Source organism: Lutra lutra, chromosome X (assembly GCF_902655055.1).
Source record: "Lutra lutra chromosome X, mLutLut1.2, whole genome shotgun sequence".
Lineage (NCBI taxonomy): Eukaryota > Metazoa > Chordata > Mammalia > Carnivora > Mustelidae > Lutra > Lutra lutra.
Genome location: NC_062296.1, coordinates 75285011 through 75302693, shown reverse-complemented (window position 1 = coordinate 75302693; position 17683 = coordinate 75285011). Strand labels below are relative to the sequence as shown.

General features: G+C 34.8%; 1 protein-coding gene across 1 annotated transcript in view; it reads left to right on the top strand.

The window, feature by feature from the left end:
* IL1RAPL1 (interleukin 1 receptor accessory protein like 1) overlaps positions 1–17683 on the top strand; it is a 1432909-nt gene that overhangs the window by 381367 nt on the left and 1033859 nt on the right. The gene's annotated exons all lie outside the window — the stretch shown is intronic.

Here is a 17683-nt window from a genome sequence, read left to right as displayed (position 1 = left end):
TTGAAAATTCTCTCCATTATAAGCCATTGAAAATTTGTTGGAGTCTGCTGCTTGCTCCAGGATTTCAGAAATTAGTGTGTTGGTTCATACTGATACTGAAAACATTGCATTGACCAAAGAGAGGGAACATTACTTGAATCTCCCTATGATGTAATCTAGAAATGGAGGAAATTAATCTCCACCCCCTACCATTGTTTGAGCAGGATGGTGCTTTGTGTGTTTCCCATTATGGAGTGTTCTTTTAACTAGAAAAAGGATTAGGGATTGCCATGGCAGAAAAACAAAGACTGATGAAGCGAATAGGGATTTCCATTCACATCCCATGTTTTCGTCTTGCAAATTACACTCTTTCTCTGTCTTGTTCCCACCATAGAAGCCCAGACAAGCCTGGCAGTAATATGACACCACCTTTTTTATGCATTGTTTGCTGATTGTCGTCTACTCAGTTCTAAGCTTCTTGAAAGCAGATCCTATGTCGTGTTTACCTTTGTGTGCCTACAGTTATCTCTATGCCTTACACCCAACAGGTGTTCAATAACTGTTTGCAGAACAGAATTGAGTCATTTTTGAAAACTAGTCTATATTATGGACTCTGATGATTTTCTTTTATTCTACAAAAAGACTTTCTATCTCATTTTCCTTACCAGTGGCATATCACTCATAATACAGCATGCTATTCCACCAGGCCAGAAAACGTGGATGAACACAGCTTTTCATGTATTCATCATTTCTTCTTTTGAACTAGTCCTAAAGATGTTGATTATCTTTCTTATGGAGATCAATTATCCTATTCTATAGTAATTCTCTTTTTACAAGTTTGCCTTACTAGTGAACTATAATTTTTTTTTCAAAAACAAGACTATTTTTCAGTATTCCTAGGACCTAGCATGATGTTTGATAAATAGCTGTTGCTCAGTGCTTTTTTTTTTTTTTTTAAGATTTTATTTATTTATTTGACAGAGAGAGATCACAAGTAGGCAGAGAGGCAGGCAGAGAGAGAGGAAGGGAAGCAGGCTCCCTGCTGAGCAGAGAGCCCGATGTGGGACTCGATCCCAGGACCCTGAGATCATGACCTGAGCTGAAGGCAGCGGCTTAACCCACTGAGCCACCCAGGTGCCCCTGCTCAGTGCTTTTTTGTAGCGGTCGATCTTCACGTGGTCTTCTCATGCTTTTTCCATCCTGCCTTCAGATGTCTTTAGCTTGTTACAAAATCTTTGCATCCCACTGCCAGTGCCTCTTAGGCTCCTGCACTTGTCTGTCACCTCCACCTTGCCCCACTTCTCAGGTGAGACGTGGGTTTATCTTCATTTACCCCAGAAAGCTTTCTCTTTAAGAACAGTGTCACATATGACATAATATGTATTACAAGCTCTGGAAAATAAAGCATAACATATAAAGGAGAACATGGCATAAAATAATAAAACATACCATAAGTTTCATTGTAATCCAAAAAGCATTTTTTTGAAACTCCTACTTATAATAATAATTATTAACTCCTCTCTGGTACTTAAGATGCCCTCATTTTACAAGGGAAGAAATAGGTTCTTTACACATGAGATCTGGAAAGAACCATAGGGAGACTACTTGGCACAGAACGTTAATTGCAGTCTTTTTCTGTGATCATGAGATATTGCAACTGATAATATTTCTGAGATCATTAGGTATTATAGTACCTTTAGCAGCATTTTTCTTCACAATACCAAACTGAAGCCATTTGACTGTCAATCAACAGTGAAATGGATAAGAAATTGTGGTAAATTCACGCAATTGAGTATGATTTTGAAATGAAAATGATGAAATTTACAACTATGTGCTATAACATGGATGAAATTTACGGACATTAAAGAAGTCAGACTCAAGGGAGTATTTACCATATGATTCTGTTTATATGAAGTTACTAAGTTCAGATCTAGGGGGTTAGAAATGAAAAGAGTGATTACTGCTGGAAGGAGGGAGGGAATAGTAATTGGGAGGGAGCATAGTGGGGGCTTACAAGCACTGTTGGTATTCTGTTTACTGACCAGGTTGATGGTTACACAGGGATGCTCATGTACTTGAGCATGTAGAGTGTATGTACTTGGCTGTATTTATGTTATATTTCAAAAAACTGAAATTTCAAAAAAAAATGGGGAAAATTAGTGAATACCATCAGCTCTTTAAATATATTACTGTGCTAATTTAAGGGTTTTTTTACTTTTTTAGCATTAGAATTATTTTATTTTTTAATTTAAATTCAACTAATAAACATATATTAATTTCAGAGATAGAATTCAGTGATTCATCAGGCTTATATAACACCTAGTGCTCATTACATCATGTGCCCCCCTTAATGTCCATCACCTCATTACCCTATCCCCCTACCCCCTAGTACTACAATTAAAGTTGATATCCAGTGACTATGTTTTTTGATCAAGTATATCTAGGCCCTATTTATCACAAAAATTCTTTATTTTATTTTATTTTGTTTTGTTTTTGTTTTATTTTTTATGTTTTTATTATGTTATGTTAGACACCATACAATACATCATTAGTTTTTGATGCACTGTTCCAAGATTCATTGTTTGTGTATAACACCCAGTGCTCCATGCAATCCATGCCCTCCTTAATACCCACCACCAGGCCAACTCATCCCCCCACCCCCCTTCCCTCTGAAATCCTCAGTTTGATTCCAGGAGTCCATAGTCTTTCATGGTTTGTCTCCTCCTCTGATTTTCCCCCCTCATTTTTCCCTTCCTTCTTCTAATGTCCTCCATGCTATTCCTTATGTTCCACATATAAATGAAATCATATGATAATTGTCTTTCTCTGCCTGACTTATTTCACTCAGCATAATCTTCTCCAGTTCTATCCATGTTGATGCAGAAGTTGGGTATTCATCTTTTCTGATGGTTGAGTAATACTCCATTGTGTATGTGGACCACATCTTTATCCGTTCATCTGTTGAAGGGCATCTCAGCTCATTCCAGTTTGGCGATTGTGGACATTGCTGCTATGAACATTGGGGTCCATGTGCCCCTTCTTTTCACAGTCTTATTTCTTTTTTTAACTATTACCAGAGAAATCTGGCAGAACACACAAAGTATCTAAAGAAAATTGTGGTGGTAAAAGATGATGAGCTGTAGATTTGGAATACTGTTTAAACCTATCAGAAAGATCAGATAACTGATACGTGTTTTTTTCTGGTGACAGCACTGTTAAAAAAAACTTTAGCAACATAAGCTGCTTTTCTCACCGTAAAATAATTGAGAATTAAGTTCAACCACTTGTCCTGTATGTATGAACACACACACACATATTATTTTTATATTCTAATGAAGAGTTCATTATGATAGTGATTGATTGGGTACAATGTACAAAGAAGTGTTTTAGTCATTGGAGACAAGAAGGGAAAAAAAATGGACCTCACCTGAAGGAAAATATATAATTAAGTCCTGTTCTGGAAGGAAGGAGGAACAGTGTAGTCTTCTCCCATGACACTGTTTATGCAAGATTTGTGTGTATCAAAGAATCTTTTCAGGCCAATGAGGAGGCATTTCCAGCATAAAGTACACTGCACAAACTATGGAGGTGGGAAATACTGTAGGCTCTTCAATATACAAGTGGATATGTGAGGGTGGGTCTATAGATGAAAAAGTAGGTAGGGGTCATGTTTTCAAGCTTGATTCACCAAAGAATCTGTGCTTCATTTGCTTAGTGACTTTGAGATCCTGAGAGATTTGAATCAAGGGAGGGACACCGAGGTGGTGAGTACCTACAGGCAGAAAGACCTTTTAAGAAGAATTTAAAGAAAGGAAGGATTACATGGTTGCAGTGATCAGGACAAATTTGAAAGATATTTAGACAGTGAAATTTGTGGAAATTGTATTCTGTTAGGATGTGAATGAAAGGTGACAGGGAAGCCACTGAGGGTGAGGTCTGAGGTTTTATTTTCTGGGACTTGGTACATGGTATGTCACAGACATAATGGGGGAAGTGCTTTTAAATGGATCTGGGTCCTTCTTAAATTTTACTCAACATGTGTGCATGAGGTCCAGTATGGATTGGAACTGTGGTGATTTTATTCAACTCCACGGCTTCAGCACATGTTATTTTGTTCAGTTAATTGGAGATGAGAATAAACCTGACAGTAAGCTGATTACTTCTATGCTAATGTGACAGTATTATAGATCATAGGTTGATTAATACCTATTAATTTGGGAAACGGGAAAAAACAAAACTGTGTGCTCCAGAAGAAATTCTTTTGTTAAATATGTAAGGTAGAATTGGTGTAATAAATACATAGAATGAATACATAGTACTGTCTTTGAAAATGCAGAAGCATATGTTCATTAAATATGTTAATATTTTTAAAACGATAACAGATCTTAAAAATCAAAGTTTTTATAGGAAAATGTTAGTTTCATCTGTGTACTCTAATAAAGTAGAAAAAATATAATTTGGTATATTCTGCAAATGCTAGAAATTAGCCAGAGTAGGTAAAGGTCTTGAGATGTAAAACAGACTTGGTATCTTAGCAATGATTTTATCTGGAGAACACTAATTTTCTCAGACAATGAACATGTGAGGATGTGGTCCATTTCTTACTGGAGCATTTTGAACTTGTTTAAGGGCATAGCAAATAGAGCAATTAATTTTGTGTTGAACTGCAAATCAGTATGGTCCATCTGAAATCAAGTTTTTGAACTCCATTAATATGGAGAAAACCAACTTAAAAATTATGAATAACATGGGGTTAAGAAATTTGGTAGAATAAATCACTTTAAGACTAAATATGTGAAAATGAAGGCTTTTTACTCACATTTTCTGTTTAACAATGTGTTTTTCTTGGTGTTTTACACGGCTTTTTAAAAAAACACTGTAGTAAAGGGGAGCCTGGGTGGCTCAGTGGGTTAAACCTCTGCCTTCAGCTCAGTTCATGGTCTCAGGGTCCTGGGATGACCCTGTATGGCTCTCTGCTCAGCAGGGAGCCTGCATACCCCTCTCTCTCTCTGCCTGCCTCTCTGCTTACTTGCGAGCTTTCTCTCTCTGTCAAATAAATAAATAAAATCTTTAAAAAATAATAATAAAAACCACTGTAGTAAAAATTTCCCTCAAGTTTGCCAATGATAAGAAATGTTGTAAAACAAATGTGATAAAATGCCAACATTATAATGTGTTATATACATACATACATACTGCATTCCTTAAACTGAAGCTAAAGGCTTACAGTAATCATTAGTAAAGAAAATATGAGATTGGAATTAGGTGTTTTAAACTAATAATGGCAAGGTTGAGCATATTTTCCTTCAAGGCCTTCTAAAATGCATATTTTGTGTCTTGTTTTATCAGTTCTTTTTTTTTTTTAAAGTAAACTTAGCATGTTGAGAATTCCATAAAAGCAATTGCAGGAAGCAATTCTATAGCTCTAGAGTTTTCATTATAGATACAGAGTGGTAAAAATGGACAGTTATTCTTCTTATAGCAACATGAAAGATATTTGAACATTATTCTATAGTTGTTACTTTTAAAAGCAAATACTTACGGAAAAATGGTCCGTGTTTTCCCCCATTTGGATTGTCCATGTTTGTGAATATAGACATAGTACAATTAAAACATTTTAAATATGCATCTAAAATAAGCATGGGAAAAATCACAATCAAGGGCCAAATACTACTTTAGTATGCTTTTTAACGTCATCCTTTCCCTCCTGGTTCTAAATGTACACAATCACAACAAAGTAAAAACATAAGAAATTGTCATAAGTCTTGACATGTACTTTTTTAGAAAATTTAATTAATTATAATTTTGTGAATAGACTATAATTTTACAAAAGAATTTACTACATTATACTCTTTTAAATAAATCTTACTCGCAAACATATATGTGAAAAAAAGAGAGCTGAAGCTATGAGGTTAAAGGCAGTATCTTGGATATCTCCAGTTTGTCCCACCCAAGATCCATTTCCACCTTCCCCAATATGCTCTGTGCCCTGGAAAGGGGACCTGTAAGGAATGCATCAGGGAATCCCTGTCCTCTGTCTTCCAAGAGTATATAACCAGTGGAGAATAGCAGAGGGAGATCAGTGACAGGGAGAAAACTGAGTGGGAACTATTTATTTTTCTGGCTTTCTCTCTGTAGGATGGTTATTGAAGTGACATGGTGATCAGATTAAAAAAAAAAAAAAATCATAGCTCCCGTCAGAAAGCCCTCTCTCCCCAACATGCTCTCTGTCTCTGGGCTCTGATACCTGTTCCATCCTCTGTTTTGTCTTGATAATGTTTGTATTTGGTTTTCTTTATTAAACTCTCCTCAAATTTCCCAATTCAATTATGTTGTTTATTTCCTTGAAACAGGAAAATTCTGGAATCTACTTCTAATTGGCTTTAAAAATCTTAATGACAATTGGTGATAAACTCTAAATACATTGAAATTTCCATTTACATATTTATTTAATGCCTGTATTCATTTTAATCATAATAAAATATGTTCTAAATTGTTGAGGAGTGGTATTCAAGGAACACCATTCATTTTTCTGCCTTATAAAATGTTTCGAATGGGCTGGTTCAAAGTTTGGAATTTTACCCTGTATGGAACAATTGGTATACGTTTTATGAAAGAATTATACTCCTAAAATATCTTTCAAGTGAAGATGTAGAAATTACATTCAACATTTGTGAGTTATAATCAAGATCACTGACAAATTTTCTAATAGAATAAATGGTTATGAACTGGAAAAGCAATGAATACAGAAAGGAAATTTTAATTTTGCTGTGATTATTGGGGGAGAGGGCATTAGATAAATTTTTCCCTGTTCCTGGTAATACCAAATAAAAGATATTAGAGTTATGTTTACTTTATATATAAAAACAATTATACGTACACAAAGACCTCAGAATTGTTTAGCAGTTTATAATCTGAGTATGGAGTATGATGCTCATGTTTAGTATTTTTTATATTAAGAAATATTGATAAAATAAGTTTAAAGTAATAATCCAATATTACAGTTAAATATTTGTTCAAAAATACATTTTTGGAGACAAGATATCTGACTGTGGTGGAGTACGAAGATTAATAAATACTTTCCCCAAGAAGGTAACAATGAAGTTGAACAGAATTGATAGAAGAATCACTTCAGTATTTTGGCAATTAACCAAAGACATGCAGTAATCTGAGGGATTGTTCATTGCTTTGTAGTCTATATTACAACATTTAGTAATAGTTTATATTCCAGTTCCTATAAAATGGATTTGTTCATATGTAGTATACACTACACAGAGAAGGGATGTTTCTCTCTTAATACATTGTACATAGCGGTCATGCATGTGCTCTCTGACTAAATGAACATACAGCTCACAGGGACCAACTGCTGATGGGGGTGTAAAATAGTATGGCCATGTCAGAAATCAGTTGTTAGTTTCTTTGGAAATTAAAAATACAATTACCATATGACCAAACTTTTACTCCTAGGTGTTTACCCATGAGAAGTAAAACTGTATGTACATGCACAGTTGTACACAAATGAGCATAGTAGCTTTATTTGTAATAGCTAAAAACCGGAACCATACCAAATGTTTATGAACAGGTGAATTGTTTTTCAAAATGGTGATTTATCCATACACTGTAATATAAGTCAGTAATAAAAGGAATGAACTATTAATGCATGTAGCAATATGAATGAATCTCAAAATGATCATACTGACTGAAAGCCAAACAAAAAGAGCATATGCTGCATGATTGCATTCATAGGAAATTCTAGAAAATGCTAACTAATCTCTAGTGAAAGACAATAGATTAGTGGTTACTTAAAGACAGCAGAGGTGGAGTGGAAAGGGAAAGATTATAAAGGGCTTGAGGAAACTTTTGGGTGTGATGGATTTGTTCATTATTTTTATTGTAGAATGTTTTCCTGGGTATATATGAACACTAAAAGATATCAACTTCTACCCATTAAATGTGTATGGCATTTATATTTGTATGTCAATTATAGCTCAACAGAGCTATTTTAAAAAACAAATTTCTTCTATAACCTAAATTAATGTAAAAATTTAACATATTCTTGGGTTGTTTTATTGCATGTTTTTCTTTTTTTAGATTTTATTTATTTATTTGACAGGGACAGATCACAAGTAGGCAGAGAGGCAGGTAGAGAGAGAGAGAGAGGGAAGCAGGCTCCCTGCTGAGCAGAGCGCCCGATGCGGGACTCGATCCCAGGACCCTGAGATCATGACCTGAGCCGAAGGCAGCGGCTTAACCCACTGAGCCACCCAGGCGCCCCTATTGCTTGTTTTTAATACTGAATACACTTGGAGATTTCTTACTAAAATGTAAACTTTGGGTTATGTCCACAGTCAAATGATGTCTGACAATCTGTAAAAGGTTATTTATACCCAGTAATAAATTATCAACTATAGAATGAGGGATATTTTATATTACAGCATTTCAATTGAGTGTATTGTGTCTGTTTTGTACAGATTTGAGGAAGCTCCATGGAAATACTTATTTATTGGTGTGTGCACACTCCCACCCCCATGCATACATCTATACTGCTGTTCTTTGGTGAGGGGGACCATTTTAAAAAGCATTTTCAAAGAATGATTGAATTATCCTTGATTTTATATATAGTGATCCAGTCATAAAATTTTAATTTATGCATATCATTATAGGGAGTCTTAGTTCTTTCAAAGGGAGCCATATGCATAGTTACTGTAAGGAGCCATTTCCTTTTTTATTTATTTATAAATTTTCAGATAAAATTGGTTAATAACCTAAGCAACCTTTGGTAGAATATTTTAACAGATTTCTAAATATTCTGTATTTTAGTCTGCCATATAGTAAACTTATCAAAAATTTAGTGCTTTATCATTATGTTAGGCCACCCATGTAAAATAGGCTACATTTATTCAAAAATGAGAATTACTCTGAAATATCTAATGCTTAGACATTTAAAGGCCATGATTATGCTATAATGAATATTTAAATCTTTGGAGTCAGACATAGTTGCTGTTAATGCCAATCAAATCTAGAATGACCAAAGAAACCCTGCTTTCATGAATAAATAATCTTTCTCCCCATGAGTTTTCTGAATAGTGTAAGAACTCATATGGGGATAGGGAAAACACTGTTTGAATGACATTTTATCTTAAAAAATGCAGCAACCACATGAGCAGGTGTAGTATATTAGAGTCTGCTTGACCTGTTCACAAGGCTTTGCGAGTTTTGAACTCTTTAAAAAAAAATGCTTTGTTTGATTCTAAACTACAGCTAAACAATCTCAGATCAGTGTCTGAATGTCTGAAGTCTTCATTATTCTGAGGAATTACATATTGATAATCCAATATGAATTCTAAAATAATTTAATGGTGTCTATTATTTTAACTTTATTATGGTAATAATGTTCCTTTATAAATAAGGCTCCTAAGTTTCAAATGTCAGTATGAATTTGTAGCTTTGACTCTGAATTTTATACTGGTCATATTACCCTATTTTAAAACATTTTCTAAATATCACAGTGAATTGTATAAAATTCTGTTTAAAATTTGAACTATATTATAGTACTCTACTGATACTGGTTCATGCCACAGTGGTACAGTTGAAAGGTATGTTATTAGAAGAAAATTTCTCAGTAGGATAATAAAGATGAGTACTAAGAAAGACTGTATATTAGACATGAATCTCTACTGATACCAAAAGTCTTGTAATCTATTTGGGGAATATTTCAGGGGTTTCACAATAGAGTGGAATCCAGTGTATCTGTAAGGCCTCTTAAATCCATCCTCCAGAATAAGGACAAGGAATATGATACTCAGAAAGAAGCTCATCTTAGAAACTAGAGCCAAGTGTATCAAAAGCCTAATGCTTTTGGGAGGAAATTTTCTTCACTGTAACACAGAAGAAAATAAAGACAAGGGAGTAGTTGTTACTGTCTATAGCAATCACTGAAACAGTAGGAAAATTTCTGTTTTGTACTTTTAGTACCCCTAAACCATACACATCTCTAACTAAAGTTGACTATTTGACAAACACCTAGTTAATGTACTAGTTGAAAGATGTATACCTATATGTACTGGACAGTCCCATAGTTCTTAAACATTCTATTACTTAGTGAGTAGAAAAAGTGGTCACTAAACATGTACATAGCTGATAATAATTGTAGATTATGCAAGTGTACATTCACAGTAGATTGTGATTTATTAGTTTTTTATCATTCATTGATTCAATAAATATTTACAGCCAAGTTCCTTTGCTGGGAAGATCAAAGTGCCTAAAGTAGGGTCACTGGTCTCAAAGAGCTCGGAGTGTAAAGTGAAGATAAACACAAACAATACAGTGTATACTAGAAGGTTCACAGCGAACATAGAGGCAGAGGAATCCCATTCTCTTTGTGAAAAGGCAAGTTTCTGATGAAATTCTTGTGGCTTTGGCTATTGTATAGTGTGTTTTTGCAAAGTAAGCAGTAAAATAGAGGAAATAATTGAATATATGCCACATTGTTACATTATAGTTACTTTTTCAAGGAAACATATTTGGCCCAGTGAGATCACATGAGTTAAAAGACCGTTAATAAATTTAATAAATATTTTCTTAAAATTCACAAGCATTTGTTACTCTAGAACAGCCTTTACATACACTTCAAAATAATTAAAAATTAAATATCTTACTGTAATTATCATTGTAGGTTGAATTTCTAGGCAAATAAGAAGTTTTATATGTCTCTTCATTCAGAAAAGGAACAACATGTATGTTTTGGATAATGATCTGTCCTTTCAGCATGCCAGTGTATCATTTGCTATGGAGGTTTTTACCTACCAAGTCTTCAGAAAGCAATGTGTGCGTGTGTGTTATTATAGCCTCAGTATAGTAACTCTGTAATATACACCAAGTTATAGCATATTTTTATATAATTTTGACATTTAAAAAATATTTTGAACAGAATAATACATAAGTACATGTTCACATATGCAGATATAGATGTATTTCCAGTAGGTGTCAAAGTTATGTAATTCCTAGAATCATATATTCATTATACAAAACCAAGGGTGAATTGGAAGCAAGCAAAAGCATTATATTTTATTTTTTTTTAAATTTGGGGATTGTAGATTATATTTAACAGTAAGTCAGTGCTTCATTTTTTCCCTTTATTTTGAACATTGGCATTGAGTGAATATGACTCTTCTGTATAAACTGTGACTAAATGATATGAGTCAGTGTGACTCTGTTAAAAGCAAATTGAATAATAAAAAAGATAAATTGTTTAGTTGCACCAGGACATTTTAAGAATAAAGAAAACAGTGACACCTGGGTGACTCAGCCTCTGCCTTTGGCTCAGGTCATTATCCCAGGGGCCTGGTATCAAGCCCCACATTGGGCTCTCTGCTTAGTGGGGAGCTTGCTCCCCACCCCCCGCCTCTCTGCCTGTCTCTCTGCCTACTTGTGATCCCTGTCAAATAAACAAATAAAAAAAAAAGAATAAAGACAACATGGAAGAAGCATTCTGAATAAGTGGTGAATTGCTACCACCTCGATGAATTAACTGAATATGAATTTGTGTGCTCAGAATTTGTTTCTATAGCCTGCTTATAGGAAATGTGTAGATACACATTTTAAATAAAATAAAATAAAATAAAAACTTTTAATCATGTAAATATCACCAATGCAAAAACAGAACCTGGGTGAATCCAAGAAAATAGTTCTTTCTATCAAAATTCTAATGACACTTTTCACAGAACTAGAAAAAATTATTCTAAAATTTGTATGGAATCACAAAAGATCCCAAACTGCCAATGTGATATTGAGAAGGAACAAAGCTGGAGGCACCATGCTCCCTAATTTCAAACTATACTATAAAGCTATAGTAATCAAAGCAGTATGGTTTTGACATAAAAGCAGATACACAGATCAGTGGAACAGAGTTGAGATCCCAGCAATAAAACAACACGTATACAGGCATTGGGCAGTTACGAAATGAATGTCATGTGAATAAAAGGTACAACACAGAGACTTTAGTCAATATTATGGTAGCGCTATTGCATGGCAACAGATGGTAGCTACACTTGTGATAAGCATAACATAATGTATAGAATTGTTGAATCACTGTTGTACATCTGAAACTAATGCAACATAGTATGTCAACTCTACTCAAATAAATAAATAAATAATAAAGAAAGAAATATTTTTAAAAATGGGCAGAGGATCTGAAGACATTTTTCCAAAGAAGACAAACACACATGCTCAACAGGCATGTGAAAAGATGTTTAGTATCACTGACTATTAGGGAAATACAAATAAAAACCACGATTACATATAACCTCACACCCATTATAATGGCTGATATCCCAAAGGCAAGAAGTAACTAGTGTTTGTGAAAATGTAGAGAAAAGAGAATACTCTTGCACTGTAGGTGGGAATATAAATTGGTGCAGTGACAGCCACTAAGGAAAACTCTGGAGGTTCCTCAAAAAATAGGAAGTCTACCATATGATCTAATTATTCTTCTTCTGGGTACTTATCTAAAGAATATGAAAACATGGTATGAAAATATGGTAACTGAAGTATGGTGGTGATCACTTTGTAGTGCATTACAGATGTCAAATTATAATGTTTTATATCTGAAACTTATATAATGTTCTATAATGTTTTACCTTGATAAAAGAAAAAAAGTTCATTCTTGGAGCCTTTAGGAACTAGACATTGCCACAACAACATGGGACTTTGTTTTATAAGGTTTTAATACCTCTGCTTTATTTTCCATCACAACAGAGGTTTACAAAGCCAGGCTTCAGGGCTTTGTTAGGACTTTCTAGAGTGTCACCATAGCCATAGAGGATTTTGAAGTGAAGGAATCTTAAGTTTATGCTGAAAAATAAAAACCCGAGTGTAGTAAAAAAGCCAAAGTTTAAAGAGAATCTCAGTCTGTTTCTTAAGGATGACTGCTACTGAATGCATGTAATGGACAATATTGGATGTTTGAAGAAATGTAGTATTCATACAGAGTTGTAGTTTTCTCCGACACAGTATTATTTGGAAGATTTATACTATCATTGTGTCAATGATGGTAGGTGTGTGCTCATTTTAAGAATAGTCAATATACTTTAAAAATGTGTTAGACCTTACTTTCTTCTAGTTATGAATGACCCTGTTGATTGTCTGAATTAGTAACTTGCCTTGACGTTCATTATATTCCATTTTTTCAGTTCAGTGTTGTCTGCATCTACATGGCTGTATCATTTGTTATATAATAAAATAATAGAGTCTTGATTTGCATCATCTTATAAATCATTGAATCTGACTCAAATTTCAGTCTAATTTCCCCTTCTCCCTATCTCCAATTCATAATTATGTACCCTTGCATTGAAATTTTCCAATTAAAGAAAGTTCACAATGTCTTATTTTCCAAATGTATATACTCTTTCAAATGTTTCACTCTTTTCCTCCAGTAATTAATCTGTGTTTTTGTTTTATTACTTCATGAACCAGACTAGTTTTTCCACAGCATGTCCAGTAATGTTTAAGGTCATTCAATTAATCATTCCTCATTGGGTTTATATATTAATTGATGTACTCATTAATTTTTGCATTTGCAAATACTTTTGGAAGGCCTACTATCTTCTAAGAATTCTACAGAAAACCTGAAAAATAGAGATGACTGTATTGGTCTTGTCCTCCCAAAGACCTTACATTGTAGTGCAGGCAAGAGATAGGCAGATAATTATAAAACAGTGTGATAAATACATTAATATATGGGGCACCTGGGTGGTTCAGTGGGTTAAGACTCTGCCTTTGGCTCAGGTCATGATCTCAGGGTCCTGGGATCAAGCCCCGCATCGGCTCTCTGCTCAGTGGGGAGCCTGCTTCCCCCTCTCTCTGCCTGCCTCTCTGCCTACATGTGATCTCTCTCTCTCTCTCTCTGTCAAATAAATAAAATCTTTAAAAAATACATTCATATGTATCTTCGTGGAATATTATGGAAGTATTCACAAAGAACTTCTACTCCTAGGATATCAGGGAAAGGATCATGAGAAATCAGAGGCTAGGTCTTTAAGGACAAGTGAATGTTGGCCAGGTAAGAAGAACATTCTGAGATGAATGGACTTGAGCAGATTCCAAGAGTGGAAAAGCAACATTGTGCTTGCAGGGAACCATTAGTAATTCATTGTTGGTAAAGTTCAAAGCATGAGCCATTTGATGGCAATAGAAATAGGAGAGTAGGGGGTTAGTTAGTGGAGTAAATTTTAAGCCACATTAAAAAGCTTGGATTTCATCTGTGGGTTATTGTTAACGATTCAGAGGCTTTAAGCAGGGGAATAATCTGGTCAGATTTACTTAGATAAATCTACTCACTATATATCCTTAGGGATATATTAGGAAATCATCAGAATAGTGCAGAGAGGCAGGGATGGATATGAGAATATGAACTCTAGAAATGAATACTTTCAAAAGGGAGTAAAACACCAAAGACCACATCTTGGTCCCGAATCTACAGAGACAGAATGTAGATTAGTGGTTGCCAGGTGCTTAGGGGAGTAGAGGTTTGGGTGAGACTGGTAATGTGTCCAGGGCTTCTTTTGGGAATAAAGAAAATGTTCTGGAATTTGATAGTTGAGATTATTGCAAAATATTGTGAATATACTAAAAGCCAGTGAGTTATACCTTTAATGAATGAATTTTATGGTGTGTGATTTTTATCTGAAAGAAAGCTGTCAAAAACAACAACAACAAAGAACTTAGTGGTGAATGAGACAAGGCAAGAGATGGAGCTACCTAGAGAAAACTCTCAAGTTTCTTGCTTTGGTGACAAGGTCGATGATTGTGCTACTGATATGATGGAAGGCATCAGAGAAGGAGGTATTGTGGGATGGGAATGGGGGTGAAATTGGGGGTGGTGTTGATTTTCGTTTTAGAGAGTTTGAGGTCTGTGTAACATCCACTTGTCCTTGAACTGGTTGTTGGCCTATTCTATAGACAGAAGTTTAGTAACACATGTTCTAGAATTTTAATGATTCCCCCAATTTTTCTGTCTCCACACATTGCAGAAGTACAGCAAAATCTTTTTAGTGACATCCCTCTTTGCTTGCCTGTGATTCTCATTCCAGGAGTGGGGTATTAGAATCTAACATATATAGAGCTACTGTTTTAAAAGACTAGGCTACAAGAGATGCTAGTTTCTTTCACAAGGAATTTTTATCCATGCTTCTTATGTCCCTCATGGGATATTATTGATACCATTGATATTTAAAACCATGAGATTAGGTGCAGTCATCTGGAGTTTTAGGTTGAGTGAGAAGAACTTTCAAGGGGTCAGAGAAGGAACAGCAGTATCAGAATGCTCCAATAGTGAAGAAAAGCTAACTTTAGCAAAGATTCTTGGCATATCATTGTTTTAAAATCAGTATTTATTGGGGCACCTGGGTCTCTTAGTCTTTTGAGCATCTGACTCTTGCTTTTGGCTCAGGTCATGATCTCAGAGTTGTGGGATTGAGCCCTATATGGGGGCTCTGTGCTTAGTGAGGAATCTGCTTGAGGTTCTCTCTCCCTCTCTCCTTCCCTCTGCTCACATTCTTGCTCTCTAAAATAAATAAATCTTTTTAAAAAATTTAAAATCAGTATTTATTGGGCAAATGGGCAAATAAATGAATGAGTGTGATCTCAAGGAAACAAATAGAAAAATTTCAGGAAAGACAATGATTGATATTTCACAATCAAGAGATATGTTCAGTAAGGTCACACTGAAATGTGTCCATTGGATTTGGTGATTAGGAGGTACTAGGTGGCCATAGTAAATTGGATTTCAGGGATGATTAGTGAAATAGAATGGGAGGAAGGGTTACAGGTGTGGTCCATATGCTTAAGAAATGTGGAAGATATAGGACAGGGACTGAGAACATGGGAGTACTCTGAAAGAGAGGAGAAATGTTTAACACAATTTTCTAATAGCAAGTCTGTCTTCCTCTAAATGTTTAGGAATCTTATTTAACTTAATTTTAGTTCTCATATAAAAACCAGAATGAAACTGCACCCAAGTTTCTGAACACTTGATTTCTTAATTTGTATAATTTAGAGGTAGTTATGAGGTCATCCACTCAAAATGCCATTCTTCTCCATTTTACATTTTACCCTGTAGTTGGAAGTTAAATTCACATATCATTGAAACATTTTTTTTGTATAATTTACTAATAAAAGCTGGGGCTTTAGTGGTATCATCTGTAAGAGACATGTCACAAGGTGATGACATTTGCATTGTTAGTAATTTTGCACTTATCTGTTTTATTCATCCCATTCATTTTTCTTGCTGTTTTGTGCAACAATATTCAACAAGTTTACCTTTCGTATGTTTCCAAATTCTCTTTCCTTCCTTTCAGGGTGGAGAATTCAAGAATTATGCCTATAATTGTTCCTATATATTTATATTTTCAATATGTACTCATTTCTTAACTCATAACCCACCAGTTGTTCATTAAACTGTGCTCTTGAAATACTGTGATCTCTTTATCATCAGTTTGAGTCGCATTTTATAAATCTCATTTCCCTTTAAACTCAGGCAAGAATACGGAGGGTTGATGACCCCTTTCTCCACATCTTGGACTCCATTTTGGACTTGCTTACCTGTGTGATCCCCTCATTCTTTGTCTGCATTCCATCAGTACCTCTACCAGCTACTTCAATGGTTCTTTCCATTCTCCCAGTCTTCTAGTATCAAGCTACAGATTTTACTCTCTACACTTCTCTTTCTTTTCAGTCCAGTCCCCCTCTCCATTCTCAAGGCACTTTCTGCCATCTCTTTGTCATCAGTTTTGCAGTATGTATCCCTACCTAGTCTTTGCCTCCATCTAGTCCCTGTCTACTCTCTCACTTTTACCTGAATACTTGAACTTATCATCCTACTATAACTTTAAATTTGAGGTGTCCAAAGCTTTATCTAATAAATAAGTAGATTTCTTGACCAATTGAAAGACTCCTTCAATGCAAGTTGTAATGTGCACCAGAAAATTGCAGAATTCAATTGATCAGGATGCAGGAAAGCAGAATAAAAAAGTGAACATTGAGAAAATAAACATTCTTCTGAAATTGTTTTTTAGTTCCAAATATTGCCCAGGTAGTCTTAAAATGTCAAAGTATCACACTGATAGGGACGCCTGGGTGGCTCAGTTGGTTGGACAACTGCCTTCGGCTCAGGTCATGATCCTGGAGTCCCGGGATCGAGTCCCGCATCGGGCTCCCGGCTCCGCGGGGAGTCCACTTCTCTCTCTGACCTTCTCCTCGCTCATGCTCTCTCTCACTGTCTCTCTCTCAAATAAATAAATAAAATCTTTAAAAAAAAAGTATCACACTGATATTAAAAGTTTATCATTGTTTATTGTTAGTTATCAGAGTCCTAAATGTGGGTGATTAGCTTAGAAATTCCATGTTGAAGTTAAAAAACAAAAATGAAATTTCCTTTTTAAAAGGCTTATGCTTAAAGCTGCCATTATTCTTTCTTACTTTGTACCCAAACTCCCCTTCATTTGGTTTCTTTTTTCCTTATTGAGGAAAAATTTAATGTAGCAGTCTTGCTTAAACAAGTATTACAAAACAGAATAAATGATATTTAACTCTTTATCACAAATCTTTAGACTTTATAGGAATATTAAGCAACTGTTGATTTTAACGTATAATATTGTTATCATTCTTTTGATTTAGAAACTAGCTACAATCTCTGGTAAACCACTCA